Source organism: Alosa alosa, chromosome 14 (genome assembly GCF_017589495.1).
Source record: "Alosa alosa isolate M-15738 ecotype Scorff River chromosome 14, AALO_Geno_1.1, whole genome shotgun sequence".
Taxonomy (NCBI): Eukaryota; Metazoa; Chordata; class Actinopteri; order Clupeiformes; family Clupeidae; genus Alosa; species Alosa alosa.
The window spans coordinates 18,735,804-18,749,549 of record NC_063202.1 but is presented as its reverse complement, the minus strand read 5'-3'; the positions used below and the strand labels follow the sequence as shown (position 1 = coordinate 18,749,549).

The 13,746-nt window shown below is 43.2% G+C and overlaps 1 protein-coding gene across 2 annotated transcripts in view; it reads right to left on the bottom strand.

Moving 5' to 3' along the window:
• LOC125306822 (tyrosine-protein kinase CSK) overlaps positions 1-13,746 on the bottom strand; it is a 46,308-nt gene that overhangs the window by 27,227 nt on the left and 5,335 nt on the right. The window lies entirely within an intron of this gene.

The following is a 13,746-nucleotide window of genomic DNA, read 5'->3' as shown; positions in this document are numbered from 1 at the left end:
AGTCCTGCCTTGCAGCAATAATGAGGACAGAGGAACCACAAGCACTAAACGCCTAACAGGAACCGTGATGAAGAGATTAAGACGTAAGATGTAGAGCAGAGAAAGAGATATAAAGGGCAGATGAAAGGGCTTAAAGGCGGAGGACGTCAAAGTCAAGAATGCAAAAGAGGAGATGATGAGATAAAGGAAGAAAGAAAGAAAGACACAACAGAGTTCAGCAGACATACACATGGGGGAGAGAGAGAGAGAGAGAGAGAGAGAGAGAGAGAGAGAGAGAGAGAGAGAGAGCAGTGGAGGCTCGGCCAACAGGCAATTTGCTCATCCAATGCTATTTATATCTAGTAATATCCATCCGCGCTCCATTCATTTCCCTGATTGCATACATTACAGCGGATTGGAGCTGTGTGTGTGTGTGTGTGTGTGTAACAGAGGACGGAGGAGGAGGGTATATGGCACAGAAAGGAGAAGGAGAAGAGGAGGAGAGAATGCTGAGGAAAAAGAGGGCAGAAAAAAAGGAGAAGAGAGAAGCGGAGAGAGGACTGTGTATTAGAGTAACGGGAGAAGAGGAGGAGGAGGAGGAGGAGGAGGAAGGCAAGAGGAGAAAGCACAAATGACGAAAGGTGGGAGGAAGACGAGGGAGAGAAGAAGGGAGGAGAAAGATGAGGAAAAGAGAAAGAGCAGAGGATGAAAGAACGGCAGATGAGAGAGAGAGGGAGAAGCCGAGGAGAGCGGGGGAATCCTACTGGCTGAGGGAAAGGTGGGCGGACAGCTGGAAATGACGAGAAGAAGAATGAGGCAATAATATTAAGAGGGAGGGAATGTTGTGTGTGTGTGTCATGTGTCGTTTAATTTGTGAAGGGAAAAGATAAGGACAGGGGAGGGGGGGAGAGATAAGAGAGGGAGAGAGAGAAAGAGAGAGAGAAAGGAAAGAGAGGGAAAGAAGATGTCACATGATGGATAAAGGAGGAATGGAAAGGGAGGGGGATGCAGAAAGAGAGATGAAGTAGGAGAGAGAGAAGGGAGGAAAAGAGGAAAAGAGAAGATGTCACATGATGGAGAACAGGTGAATGGAAATTCAGTGGGATGCAGCCAATCCTTACATAGATGACAGTAGGAGAGAGAGAGGGAGGGAGAGGGAGAAAGATGAGGGATAAGAGATTCATGCAGAAGAGAGATGAGATCATGAGGGAAGGGAGAGATAAAGAGCTCATGATGAAGGCAGCAAGGGAGAGTAGAGGTAGACGTCAACGTGTGTTTGTATGTGTGTGTGTGTGTGTGTGTGTGTGTGTGTGTGTGTGTGAGAGAGATTGTGTGTGCGTGTGTATGTGATTAAGAAGCTGCAGGGGAGAATGGATCTCTCATGTTTCGGCTCCGGCCCACAGAGCATGCAGAGAAGGTTTTTCTCATCACCCCCCCCCCCCCTCTCTCTCGCTCGCTCTCTGTCTGTCTTGCTCCGAATCTCCGATCTCCCTTCCCTTCGTTGCACAGTGCAGCACATGCAGTGACAGCTCCACACTCTACACGCCTCTCCAGAGACAGAGCGAGCATGTGTGTGTGTGTGTGTGTGTGTGTGTGTGTGTGTGTAGAAAAAGGGTGGAAAAAGAGAAAATGTGTCTGTGCATGTGAGAGAGGGATACAAAAAGGCTCACACTGGGCTTGACTTCCTTCTCACATCTCTGATTTCACATCTGAGCTACAGTCTAAATAATTAAAAATGCGTACACGCACACACACAGGCAAATCGACATTAAGCGCCTGTCTCATGTCATATGAGGCTAGCTAAGCGCCCTGGATTCCCTCACTAATGGGCACCAATTGAGCGTTCCCTCACTGGCCACAGGAACTACAGATGGCACCGCCAAGAAGATGCCAGTCACAGTGCCAGTCAATCACCAAACACGTGTTCAGGGGCTAATGAAGCAACGGAGCTGGCGTAAGCCTACAGGTTAAAGATGATGTAATTCTGCATCTAAAATGGAGCCGTTATGTAATGAAGAACGGCTACGAAGCACAGCCGGTCTAATCAGAACCTATATATGTCTCAGGATGGCACACTGGGAGTTACAAAAGGGTCTTCATAAATGTGTCTGGGGGTGGAGAGGGAGAGGGAGGGAGAGTGAGAGAGAGAGTGAGAGAGAGTGAGGGATAGAAAGTAGGAGCAGGAGAGAGGGAGAGAAAGAAAGAAAGAAAGAAAGAAAGAAAGAAAAAAGAAAGAAAGAAAGGGCAAGAGAGAAGGCAGAAAAAAAAGATGTATAAGAGTAAAAAGGTTGTGAAGAGAAAGAGAAATAAATTGAGAATGGGAGAACAGTAGAGAGGAAAAGGCATGCAAGGGGAGGGGTTGGAGAGGAGGAGGGAGCGGAGAGGTGATCATAACGGTGAGAGAGCTGCAGTGATCACACACAGCAGGAGAGGCCATAGAGCCACACAGGACAGCACCCCATCCCATCACGTCACGTCTCATCCCATCCTATCCTATCCCCAGCACTGGACATTAGCGCTGCAGACCGGTATATACCAAGTATATATATATATATATATATATATATATATATATATATATATATATATATATATATATATATATATATATATATATATATAGAGAGGACCAGAGAGAGAGAGAGAGAGAGAGAGAGAGAGAGAGAGAGAGAGAGAGAGAGAGAGAGAGAGAGAGAGAGAGAGAGAGAGAGAGAGAGAGAGAGAGAGAGAAAGAGAGAGGGAGGGCAGACTGGTGCAGGCTGGCTGGATGCTTGCTCACAGCGGAGAGAGAGAACGGCCTGGAAGCCATTTTCTCTCCCATCACCATAACTGATGCAAGGTGATAGACCTCCATCATCCCAAGGCGTTCACCACAAACACGAACAGTAACAGATTTGAAACAAATGGGACCCCTCCACAGAAAATCACTAGTGCCACACACAGATTCTGAATATTGAAGGTGGCTCAGACAGCCACATGGGCAAATCCAAGGGCTTTTGTTAAAAGTGGATCTCTTCATACACCAGAGGATGGGATTATGGGCAGCCTGGATGATCTTTTAAGACCAGGAGCACCACCGCACCCCCAGTGAGAGAGCAGGGAGGTCTCGGCCCACCGACGGGCTCTAGTATGGGGCAGACCTGTGAGGGATCAGGGCAGAGAACCTGGAGCAAGCCGAGGGGGGAAGAGTGCAACAGTGACCACAGTGGAGCCATCAGGGACCAGCATGCAGGACACAGGAGAGAGTGAGGTAGTGTTGTCACGATACCAAAATTATGACTTCGATATGATACCTGCCATAAATATCACGATGCTCGATACTGAAACGATACTACGGCAAAATCCTAAGATATCTGGAAAAGAAAGGACTCATACCTCCTCCAAGTGTATTGAGTCATTTGTGTTGAATTCGGGTGCACTTTTTTGTAGTGTGCAGGTCAATTCTGGGTTCTAAACTTCCTACATAATTATTATTTTTTATAGTCAGTAAAATAGTAGGCCTACTTTGTATGACTAAGTCCTTTATTGTTTGTTATAGTTCATTTACATTGTGTTGTGTTTTGGCAATAAAGTAGCTTTAAATAGCCAAACTAGGCTAGATCAAGGTCAGTGTTGAAATTACTGTATGCAAATCACTGAATGCTATGCAGAGGGGGCTAATCTTTAGGCTATCTGATGTACAGTATAGTCTACCCTAGGCCTTCCTGATTTCCTTGACAGTTGCAACTTTAGGGAAAAAATGTTAGGATAGTCTTCTTTGCGCCCAGTGTACAAGTATGACGCTCCAACCACTCAATCTTTGTTAGATAGGCCTACACCATTACCTGTTGCAATATATATGTGTGCATTCCTACATTACATCTATTTCTTTGATAACATGATTTGCTCACGTAACAATAACCCGCTATTATTATTAGGACTCAACACGCTTTGGTGGTGTTATATGCTGTGGGCTTTAATTAGCGCATTTCGGGTAGCCTATCCTACATCTGGGCAATAATTATTGAACAAATTGCAGTCTACATGCCATGACAAATATTACCAATAGTACTGACCGAACACGAAATAGATTGTTTACAAGTTATGGTAATGTTATTCTGGCGTGAACATTGCGCTTTCATCACGTTAGCACCCTATGATTACAGCTCGTTATGTCTCGTCAAAATGATTACAGCTCGTTATGTCACGTCAAAATTCATTGATGAAGGATGGTTCGCTTTATCCCAGAGAACTTGTTTCACTTAGGCTAGACTAAAACAGAAGAGAAGAACTTGGCACTAACCATGGAGTCGTGTTTTCTATATTCGTTAACCTGTCGTTCTTTGAACTCTTTAACATTTTTGGGATATGTCTGCGAGGTGTTTAGCCAAGTTCCATGCATAGCATACTGCTTTGAAACATATTTTACAAACGGGCCTCTGTGTACCTGATGGCTTGCCTTCACTATTCGCGATGTAGGCTATCCGACATAGTTCCAGATTTCACCTTTTGTTTTATCCACAAGGCCGAAGACTGTCGGGAAAGACTATGTTGACGTTGCCTGCGCACTCACTCACTCAGAGCTGCCTGTTTGACACGCCCACTTGCCTAGATGCGTGCAATGAGCAGTGAGAGCAGCAGTTCACGGACACAGAACGTTATTATTTTAACAAAGTATTGATTCTAAAAACGTCGGAAATCGTATCGTTTTTTGCGTGAAGGCATCGTGATACCTTTTTAGTATCGATACACCGTGCAACACTAGAGTGAGGCGAGGAGATACAGGACTTTATACTAGGCTACACACACACACACACACACACACATTTCAATGAATCAAAAACATAATGTCAAACAATTACACTTATCAAAGCACAACAACACTGTAGGCCTGACACATCTTGAATTTCCCCTTGGGGATCAATAAAGTATCTATCTATCTATCTATCTATCTATCTATCTATCTATCTATCTATCTATCTATCTAGCATAAAGTACACCGAGTACAAAATGACATTTTCTTTAAAAGGAACAAAAGAATATCTGGAGGTGAGATCGCAGAGTGGAGAGGAAGTGGTGTGCTGGTCGGCTCAGCTCTATGAGCCGACCCTGAAAAGGTCAGGCTCACCAGCCCTACTTCACAGCTCAGGTTGGAGTCGTGTCACGCTGGGCTCTGTGCTGTGGTGAGCGTGAGGAGCGAGTGGCTGGACTGCTCTCCTGACCCTACCAGGAGGATGGATTAATAATTGAGCTGCGTCCCTCAGGCTGTGGCACCAGCAACGCAACTCTAACTTACTAACCTCAACAGCACGCACACACACATACACAATATGACCCCATACCACCATACTCACGTTAGGGCTGGGACGGTCACCGCATTACCATGGTCACATGATGCCTACCCAATCATCGCAAAAAAAAAAAAAAAGAAAAATCTATGAAACATTTGGGGGATTCGACTTCATGTAGCCACCTACAGAGGTCTTCAAGCTGACTCCATAACGTAATTATTTCTGAGATTCTGATACGTTTTCAACCATGAAACTCGATTTACACAAAGACGTTAGACTTGAAAGCTGTGAAACTTGGCCAGGAAGGAGTCATACTGTACTCCTTGAAAGAGAATTAAAAAATATGTTCTAGTTTGTTAAGAATTTAACTTAACAGCGACACGTAGGGGGCTAGCCTAGGACCTACTTTTTTACAACCTGACGCAGCCATTAAAACGTAAGCCTACCGTTGTAGCAGTATAAGCACCATGAATGTAACAGTTCTAAAATCGTGATAGCCTTGTCTATAAACTGCTGATTTCTTTCATGTCTGAAGTATTTGGTTCAGTGATCTTAAGTTACTGCGGCTGTCTAAAGTTTAATTGGCACTGTCAAAACACAACCACACATACGCATTACAAACAACGCTGGCATGCCTCCACCACCACACACAAACAAACATTTCAGCTTCAACAACTCTTGCTTCACCTAAATAATTTTTACTAGTTTAGACACCCATCACCTTGTCAAGACAACATGCCTATCGCTCATGAGTCATGACCGTGAAAAACAGACCATTTGCCAGGAGCAAAATCATTCCATGAAGTATACCTTGAATTTAATAAGGCACCCACTGAATGCATTCTAGAATTAAGAATCAAAACCTGCATATTACAGGATTGTAAGTGGCTCAAACTTTCAGGTCTACTGTCCCGTAACCAACAACATGTTTCTTAATCTCTCCCAAACATTAGCAAACTGAAAGGCACCAACACACACCCTCGAGTACAAAACTTCTAAATATGGAACTACAAAGAGTCACTTTTTTTGTCAGTTACTATAAGCACAGTCATTGGTGTCGGGTGAAATGTTGTGCCTTTTAGCCCATTTTGACTGAAAAGGAAGGGATAGGTTTTCACAGCGCAGCTAGGAGAAGTGTCATTTGAGTCTGACTGAAGCTTAAGTTTGCTTTGCTCTGCTTTGCTTTCCATATTTTCTCCTTGATCCAGCTAGGAGAAGTGTCACTTGGGTCTGCCTGAAGCTCAAGTTTGCTTTGCTTTGCTTTCCACATTTTCTCCTTGATCCAGCGTTCACTTGTAGCATTTCTCGCTTGTGAGTTGTGACCTAGTCCTTGTGGATAAAAGTGTCGACCACATTAATAAATCTAAACGTAATGTGTGTACATCGAGGCTTGATTATTACTTGTCTCGTGGGACCAGACGGGAACGTAGCCATGGGAAAAGAGTACATGTCTAATAGTGGTAGAAGGCTGGAAACTGGTGTGGTAGTTCATTGTAGCCTGTACTACACAATTCTGGAGGAAGAATCAACGTACCTTACTGTTTGGGTGAGAGGTGGGTCACCAAAGTCCTAAAAAAATGTTGACAGCTTGTGTGATTTTTCACTTTTTGGGTGGCCGTAGCACCACAATTAATGATCATATTTATTCTAAACAGGATTATTTGTTATATGTGGGAACCTTGATCTTGCCAAAATGAATTTGAAGCGTATGGTACCACTGTTGGGGGTTTCATGGGGGTCCAAAAACCCTCTCCGGCAGAGGTGAATCTTTTGGAACCCCGTATTTGGACCCCCAAATGACCATGTGGGCACTTGATGATCCTAATGGGATTTATACCAGATAAATATACACATTTGTTCTTTCTTTTAATGAAATAAATATTTTGACTATGAAGCTCCATAATATGAATGTTATTCTTCATAATGCACCATTTTGGACATTGTTTCCTGAAGTCTGGAATGTAGATCAGGGAGAATTTAGTGATGATAAAGCATGAAAATAGTGGAAATAACTTAGTATTATGCTCAGTGATGGCAAACAATTAAATACTGAGACTGTCACGGATTAACCCCTTATCCCCCATGAAAGAGATCCGCCATCAAACTTTAAAAGAACTAAATAACAAGAATGTTACATAGTGTAAGAACACTACAAATAGAAGGAGAGAGAGTTTTTCCTTGCCCCGGTCACTCTCCAAATAAAATTAAATTGAAAATTAAATGGAATAGTGTCTTTAAGTATTATCCAAGAAATTGTGGAAGCAGTGGCATCATTTTGTCATGGTCCTTTTGGTCAAGTTTGTATTGGTGAGCACTGCGTCCATAGATGTCTGGCACACTGACACAACAAATGATATGTTGGAATGGCACCCAACAGGGGATCTGTCTTTGGTCTGATGGCCATTTGAGGATGTTGTTGACACAACGGTGAAAAAATGGTGAGTGTTCCCTTAATTTTTTGAGCAGTGTGTGTGTGTGTGTATATATTTTTATAATAAACATTTTAACACATTTTGTAATAATTTTAAGCATTATTTTTAAGCTCTTTAACCTTCTATTATTTCAAATGATTCTATTTTATAAAGAAATCTGAATTTCCATTGTGTACAAATAGAGCTGAAAATAAAGCATGAGGTTTCAATCCGACTCAGTGTAAATGTGTCAGTACAAGTGGAATGCGAGGACCACATGGGTATTCCAAGTACGTGGTTTAGCGACAAACCTGGGTAAGTTAACTCAGAGTAAGTGGTAAACCTCCTACTAAAAGAGCCCTATGGCATTGTTTTGTAAGGAGAATGAAGCCATACAGCTCTTCTATTAGGAGGTTTACCTCTTACTCCAAGTTAACTTACCAATGTTTGCACTAAACCACATACTTGGAATAACCCCCAGAACATGAAACTCCCAGTCAGCAGATGTGAACTCAAGTTTTTTTATAACCTTTATAACCCAGATCACTCACTCACGCACGCACACTACCTTGCAGCACATCATGCCTAGTGGTTCCATTTCCATTTGAAGATGCAGACAGCCAAACTAATCCAGAACAATGAATGCTTGTGGAACACAACTTGTATTGGAGGATGTGCAAAAAAAACAAACAAGGACCACGGGTCTATCAAGTGTGGCTATAGGAGTGCTGCAGTACACATGGTGATTCTGATTCTGCTGGGAATCAAAACCATTTTCTGACCAGCACATCCAAATTAGTCATAAAAGGCCAATCTGAGCACTACACACATTTCACTGCAGGTGTGTGTGTGTGTGTGTGTTTGTCAGCGTTGAAACTTGACAGCTGTGGCCACAGGGGCCTCCTACTAATCTACTTGTGCTGTCGGCAGCAAACAGAAAGTGCACCACAAGGCTGTTAACACAGCTCAAGTGTCCGTCCACAGCCAACCAAATGACATTACGCAGGCATAGAGCGGAGAGATGCTTTTGTGGCTCACTGGGAGATGGCTGAAGGGCAGTATGGGTAGAGGTGTGTGTGCGTGGGGGGGCATACCGACTGAGCCCAGCGGTAAATGGTTTAAAGGGAAGTGTGTGTGTGTGTGTGGGGGCATAGCGACGGAGCCCGTTGGTAAATGGTTTAAAGGAAAGTGTGTGTGTGTCTGTGTCAATTAGACAACAAGGGGGAAATGGGATGAAGAGGAACAAAGGAGTCCACGAATTGTGTGTGTGTGTGACCTATGGGTCTATTTTAAAGCGACTATGAGAGATGAGTGCTAAGAAAGTGCTGGAAAAAAAAAAAAAAAAAAACAGGGCAAGGATTTTTGCAAGATGGTCTGCAATTTCTGCGTGCGGCTGTGGAAACTTCAGAAAATTAAGCACACACACACACACACACACACACACACACACACACACACACACAGCCATTGCGGTTCAGCAGTGCAAGGTAAGGCCAAGCTCTAGCTTATGATAAGAAACAGGGTCAACACAACTCCTCCAGCACCATCAACAGCATATAAAGCAGAGCAGAAAGAAAACACAAGGCTCTCTCCTGACTCACCACATAAGGCAGGGATCACACTGGCCAGCGGCAAGCGGCAGGTTTCCTATTGTTCTCTATGGTTCTGCAGCGGAACGGTTATAGTGCTAGCGTTGAACAAGCTGAGCGTTGAACTTGGTTCAACTTTCAAAGCCCAACACGAGTGTATTCAATTGTCAGTTTAGGCAAACTGTTTGTGTTACTTAGGAACGAGATCATAGAACTTATTATGGTCTGAGCGTTGCGTTACGCTTACCGCTGCCACTTTGTTATTACCAGTGCAATCCCCGCCTAACACCTTGCTTTAGCTGATACCACTATGCCCTACCAGATACAAACACACAAATTACCACACCGCACAACTTGGCCGCGCTGTCTTACCATAAACACCCCGTTTTGGCTGCTTATTCCACTGTCTTACCATAAACACCCCGTTTTAGATAGATAGATGATAGATAGATAGATATATACTTTACTGATCCCCAAGGGGAAATTCAAGAATTGTTTTGACTGCTTATTCCATTGTCTTGTCATAAACACCTCATTTTCACTGCTTATACCACTGTCTTATCATAAACACCTCACTTTAGCTGCTAACTATGTATTACCACAAAACAGCTTCCTTTAGCTGCTGATGAGCCGCTTTGGGTTGATGAGATTGTTTCCATAACTTTGTGACGCAGGAAATGCTGACTGTGAGATAGCCTCCTTCAGACTGGATCACTGCAGTTCCAATCCAAAGTGGAAATCAAGTGGAAAGGCCATCACAGCTTATTTTGCTCCTGCTATGCTGGGGTGCGTTTCCCAAAATCATAGTTGCTAACTAAGTTAGCAACTTTGTTGGTTGCAAGGCAATTTACCATTGCCAGCCAACTAAGTAGCTAACAGGTTAGCAACCATGGTTTTGGGAAACGCACCCCATTATGTAAATGTACTGTAAATGTCATGTTTTGGTGTCACGGGTAGGCTGGCGACTATGCCGCTCCTTTCGGCATCTACTGTCTTTGTCTATTGTCTCTTGTCAATGACAATGTCTTATTTGTGGGTTGCACTCTGCATGTTAAATGTTCTATACAAATAAAACTTGACTTGACTTATATCATGTCAAAATCACAATATGGACAGGTCATCAAGCTTACAAGCTTGATTTTCATCTCAGAGAGTTTTTAAGTCTTGTCAGGGTATTTCCCCCATCTCAGTTTTTACAGATTCCAAATTGATTGGGATCATTATTGGTAATTGAAAAAAGAACACTCCAACCACAAAGATTCTGGGTTATTCTGTGTCAAATCAGATAAGGTTACTGGCTAAGATAAGGCCATAGATTTGGGGGTAAAAGTACCAAAAGAGACATTATGGGTAGTATGAATAACGTTTTATATTTGCAGACAAAATACTGATTGATGCTATATGGGTACAAATAAAAGAGCCTCAATTTCACCAGCTTTAACTTATACTTTGTTCCAAATGTAGGGCCTTAGCCTATATAAAAACCAATAGCTATGCATGGCATGTGTTTGTAAGTAGCCTATGTGTGATATTACTTCTTTGAACTCCAACTAATTTGATGCTTAGCGAAGTGGTTGATGGCAGCAGAGGAGGACTGAAACAAGACTAAATATCTAAAAGTTCAAATACGTTGTTCCAAAATAGTTCATTTACTGCTTCTGGACAAGTGAACATATAAGCTTATATTACAATAGAATATTAATTACACTTTTCTGAAGTGTACATTAGTATACTTTTTCCCACAAGGGAACACATTGAAGCAGGTCTTTCTAATCCTGCTCTTCTCATAACTTAAATATTTGTGAGGGTGTGCATCAGACACACATTGCTGTCAGACTGTGTATTGAGTCATAACCGGTCTAGGCAACATATCAACCATCAGGCGTCAACCGACACTTCACCAAAACAGAGAGCAAATTACTGCCTTTTCTGCAGATGAATACTTTATCGCCTTTTGACTCACCACATGATCCAAACCATAATTGTTCTATTGCATACTGATAACAACCCATCTTGTGCACTTAGCCACACACACACACACTTAACGGGAATACAGTTCAAACCAACAATCTTCTTCATATCTCATAAAAGGCACAAAGTTCATCTGATATTCTCAGGACATCATGCAATTTTACTTTACGCAGGGAACTAAATTAAACTAAACTAACTACACTAAACTAAATCACTAAACCAGCCATTCCTCCTAGTCTTCCTGGAGGGGGGGGTCCCCATCTCACCTGGGAGCCATTTTAATTAGCTGCAGGATGTCCGTAAATTTCCCATGGATTAGCCCATACATTTTTAATCACACCAAACCATTCACCAGAGGCACACACACACACACACACACACACACACACAGTAAACATGGCAGACGGATTTAATGCTGAGGGAGGGTGATTTTTCAGTCAGGCCGATTAAACAACACATCTTCTCTGGCATGTTTTACGGCTCTGTGACGGAGCCAGCTCGGGGATAATAAAATCCAGATTTGTAACGAACGCGTCAACACACTGAAAAGAAATACCATAACAGAACACAACACAAACCATAAACACTCATAAGCAACGGCTAAACCGTCAGCTTGTGCCATTTCAGTAATTTAGATTTCTGAAGATGACATTAGCACTAGGGGTAGGAATGACCACATACCTTTAAGTGTGAGCTATTGATAATTCTCGGATAAGGACACAAGAAGACCAAATCTTGACCAAAGCTGAAATCTTTTAAAATGACCTTGAAGTGATTAACCAAAGATTAACCAAAGATTCAGCCAATTGGGACAGATATGATAATATTTAAGGGGGGACAAGGCTGAATAACGAACCAGATACAATTTTCCACCAAGAGTTTGTGAGCATCTTAGCACTCTAATAACAGACTATGGGGGGGTTGAAAGTGGTTACGAATGGATGGGTGCAGCCTAAACATTTTCTGGGGTTTGGTGGAAAAAAGAAAGCTACCGAGTTTCTACCAGGGTGGCTGTGATGTTTACAGGAACAGCCCCCTATTCAGCCTGCCCAACAGTACACAGGACCTACGTACATCCGGGGTGTCTAACAAGTAGCTCACAAGCTATCAGTAGCATCCCACCTATTTCTGAGTAGGTCTCCAAAAGGTTAAAGGAAAATAATAATAAATAACAGTCACTTGGTAAACCTGTTAGTTTGAAAATTGAAAGGAGCCTTAAAACAAATACAAAGCTTATTTAGCTGTTTTGGGTGGAGATCAGCTATAATGGGAATGCTACTACTGAAAACATTGGTAGTTCTCAGCCATGTTCATTTTTTTTTTTCAAACTCGCTCTCTTGGACCCCTGACCTACACGATGCAGCCTTTGCTCATTGATTGCGATGTCAATTTCAGGTGGTGTGCCAGAGGCTTGGTAGCAATCTTCTGCTTTGGCCTTAATCTGTGCAGGTCCCCCCCTCCCTCAGATTCAGTGACAATTACATGGAGCCTCCTCGTGATGAAAGGAGATGAGGATGACAACGGCTGCCATGTTCCCTTTGAGGCGTTCTCCTTGTGTTTTTCAGTGAGTGCAGAATTACCATGCCTGTGAAGTCCACTGGGTTGTTTAAAGCTGCGAGTCGACTGCTTGTTAATTTGATTTGAAAATGTCAGGATGATACGGGGTGAGCTGGCCTTTATTGAATCAAAGGGGAACCAGAGGAATGTTGGTGGAGGTGGAGCTGATGGGCTCAAGAGACAAATGTTTGCCAACTTTGGCCGATATGAAAAAACAAAAAATGCTGGTGCCCTACAATTACATCGCTTCTTCGCAGGTTCATGACATGTAAGTGAAGTAATCCATTCTAACCTTGCTTTGGTAAGGGAACAGAATGTGGAAGAAAAACAACAACAACAAAAAAAACAAAGAAAGTAGAGCACACATACATACTGTGCACACACACGCGCACACATACACACACCCCTTTGGGCCTGCGGGGTAAAAGTGTTTGCCTTGAGTAACACTGTCTTTTTACCATCATTGAGCATAAACCAACACACCCACACAAATGTGGCAGACCCAAAAATACTCTTAACAAATGTCTGGACATTCTACAGAGAACAGATGTGGGGCGCAGCTAAATGCGTGCGTGTTTATTTATGCCTGTACGTTTGTGTGCACGCCGAGCCTGGTTTGTCATCACACTCACTGTCTACACACTCACTTACACTCACACACACAGACAGAGAGACAGACAGACAGACAGGCAGAGAGACTGACGGAGAGACTGACAGAGAGACTGACGGAGAGACTGACGGAGAGACTGACAGAGAGACTGACAGAGAGACTGACAGAGAGAGACACAGACAGACAGACAGACGTGCCACCGTGTGCCCCCAGCCTCCACCAACCTGCAGGAGGAAGTGACCTTCTGTTCCCTTTGCTCCAAGTTTATCATGGCCTCACTCATTCAAATGACCCCCCCCCCCTGCCCGACCACTCCGCATGGCCTCACAGCACAGCACAGCACGCCACGCGATGCGCAA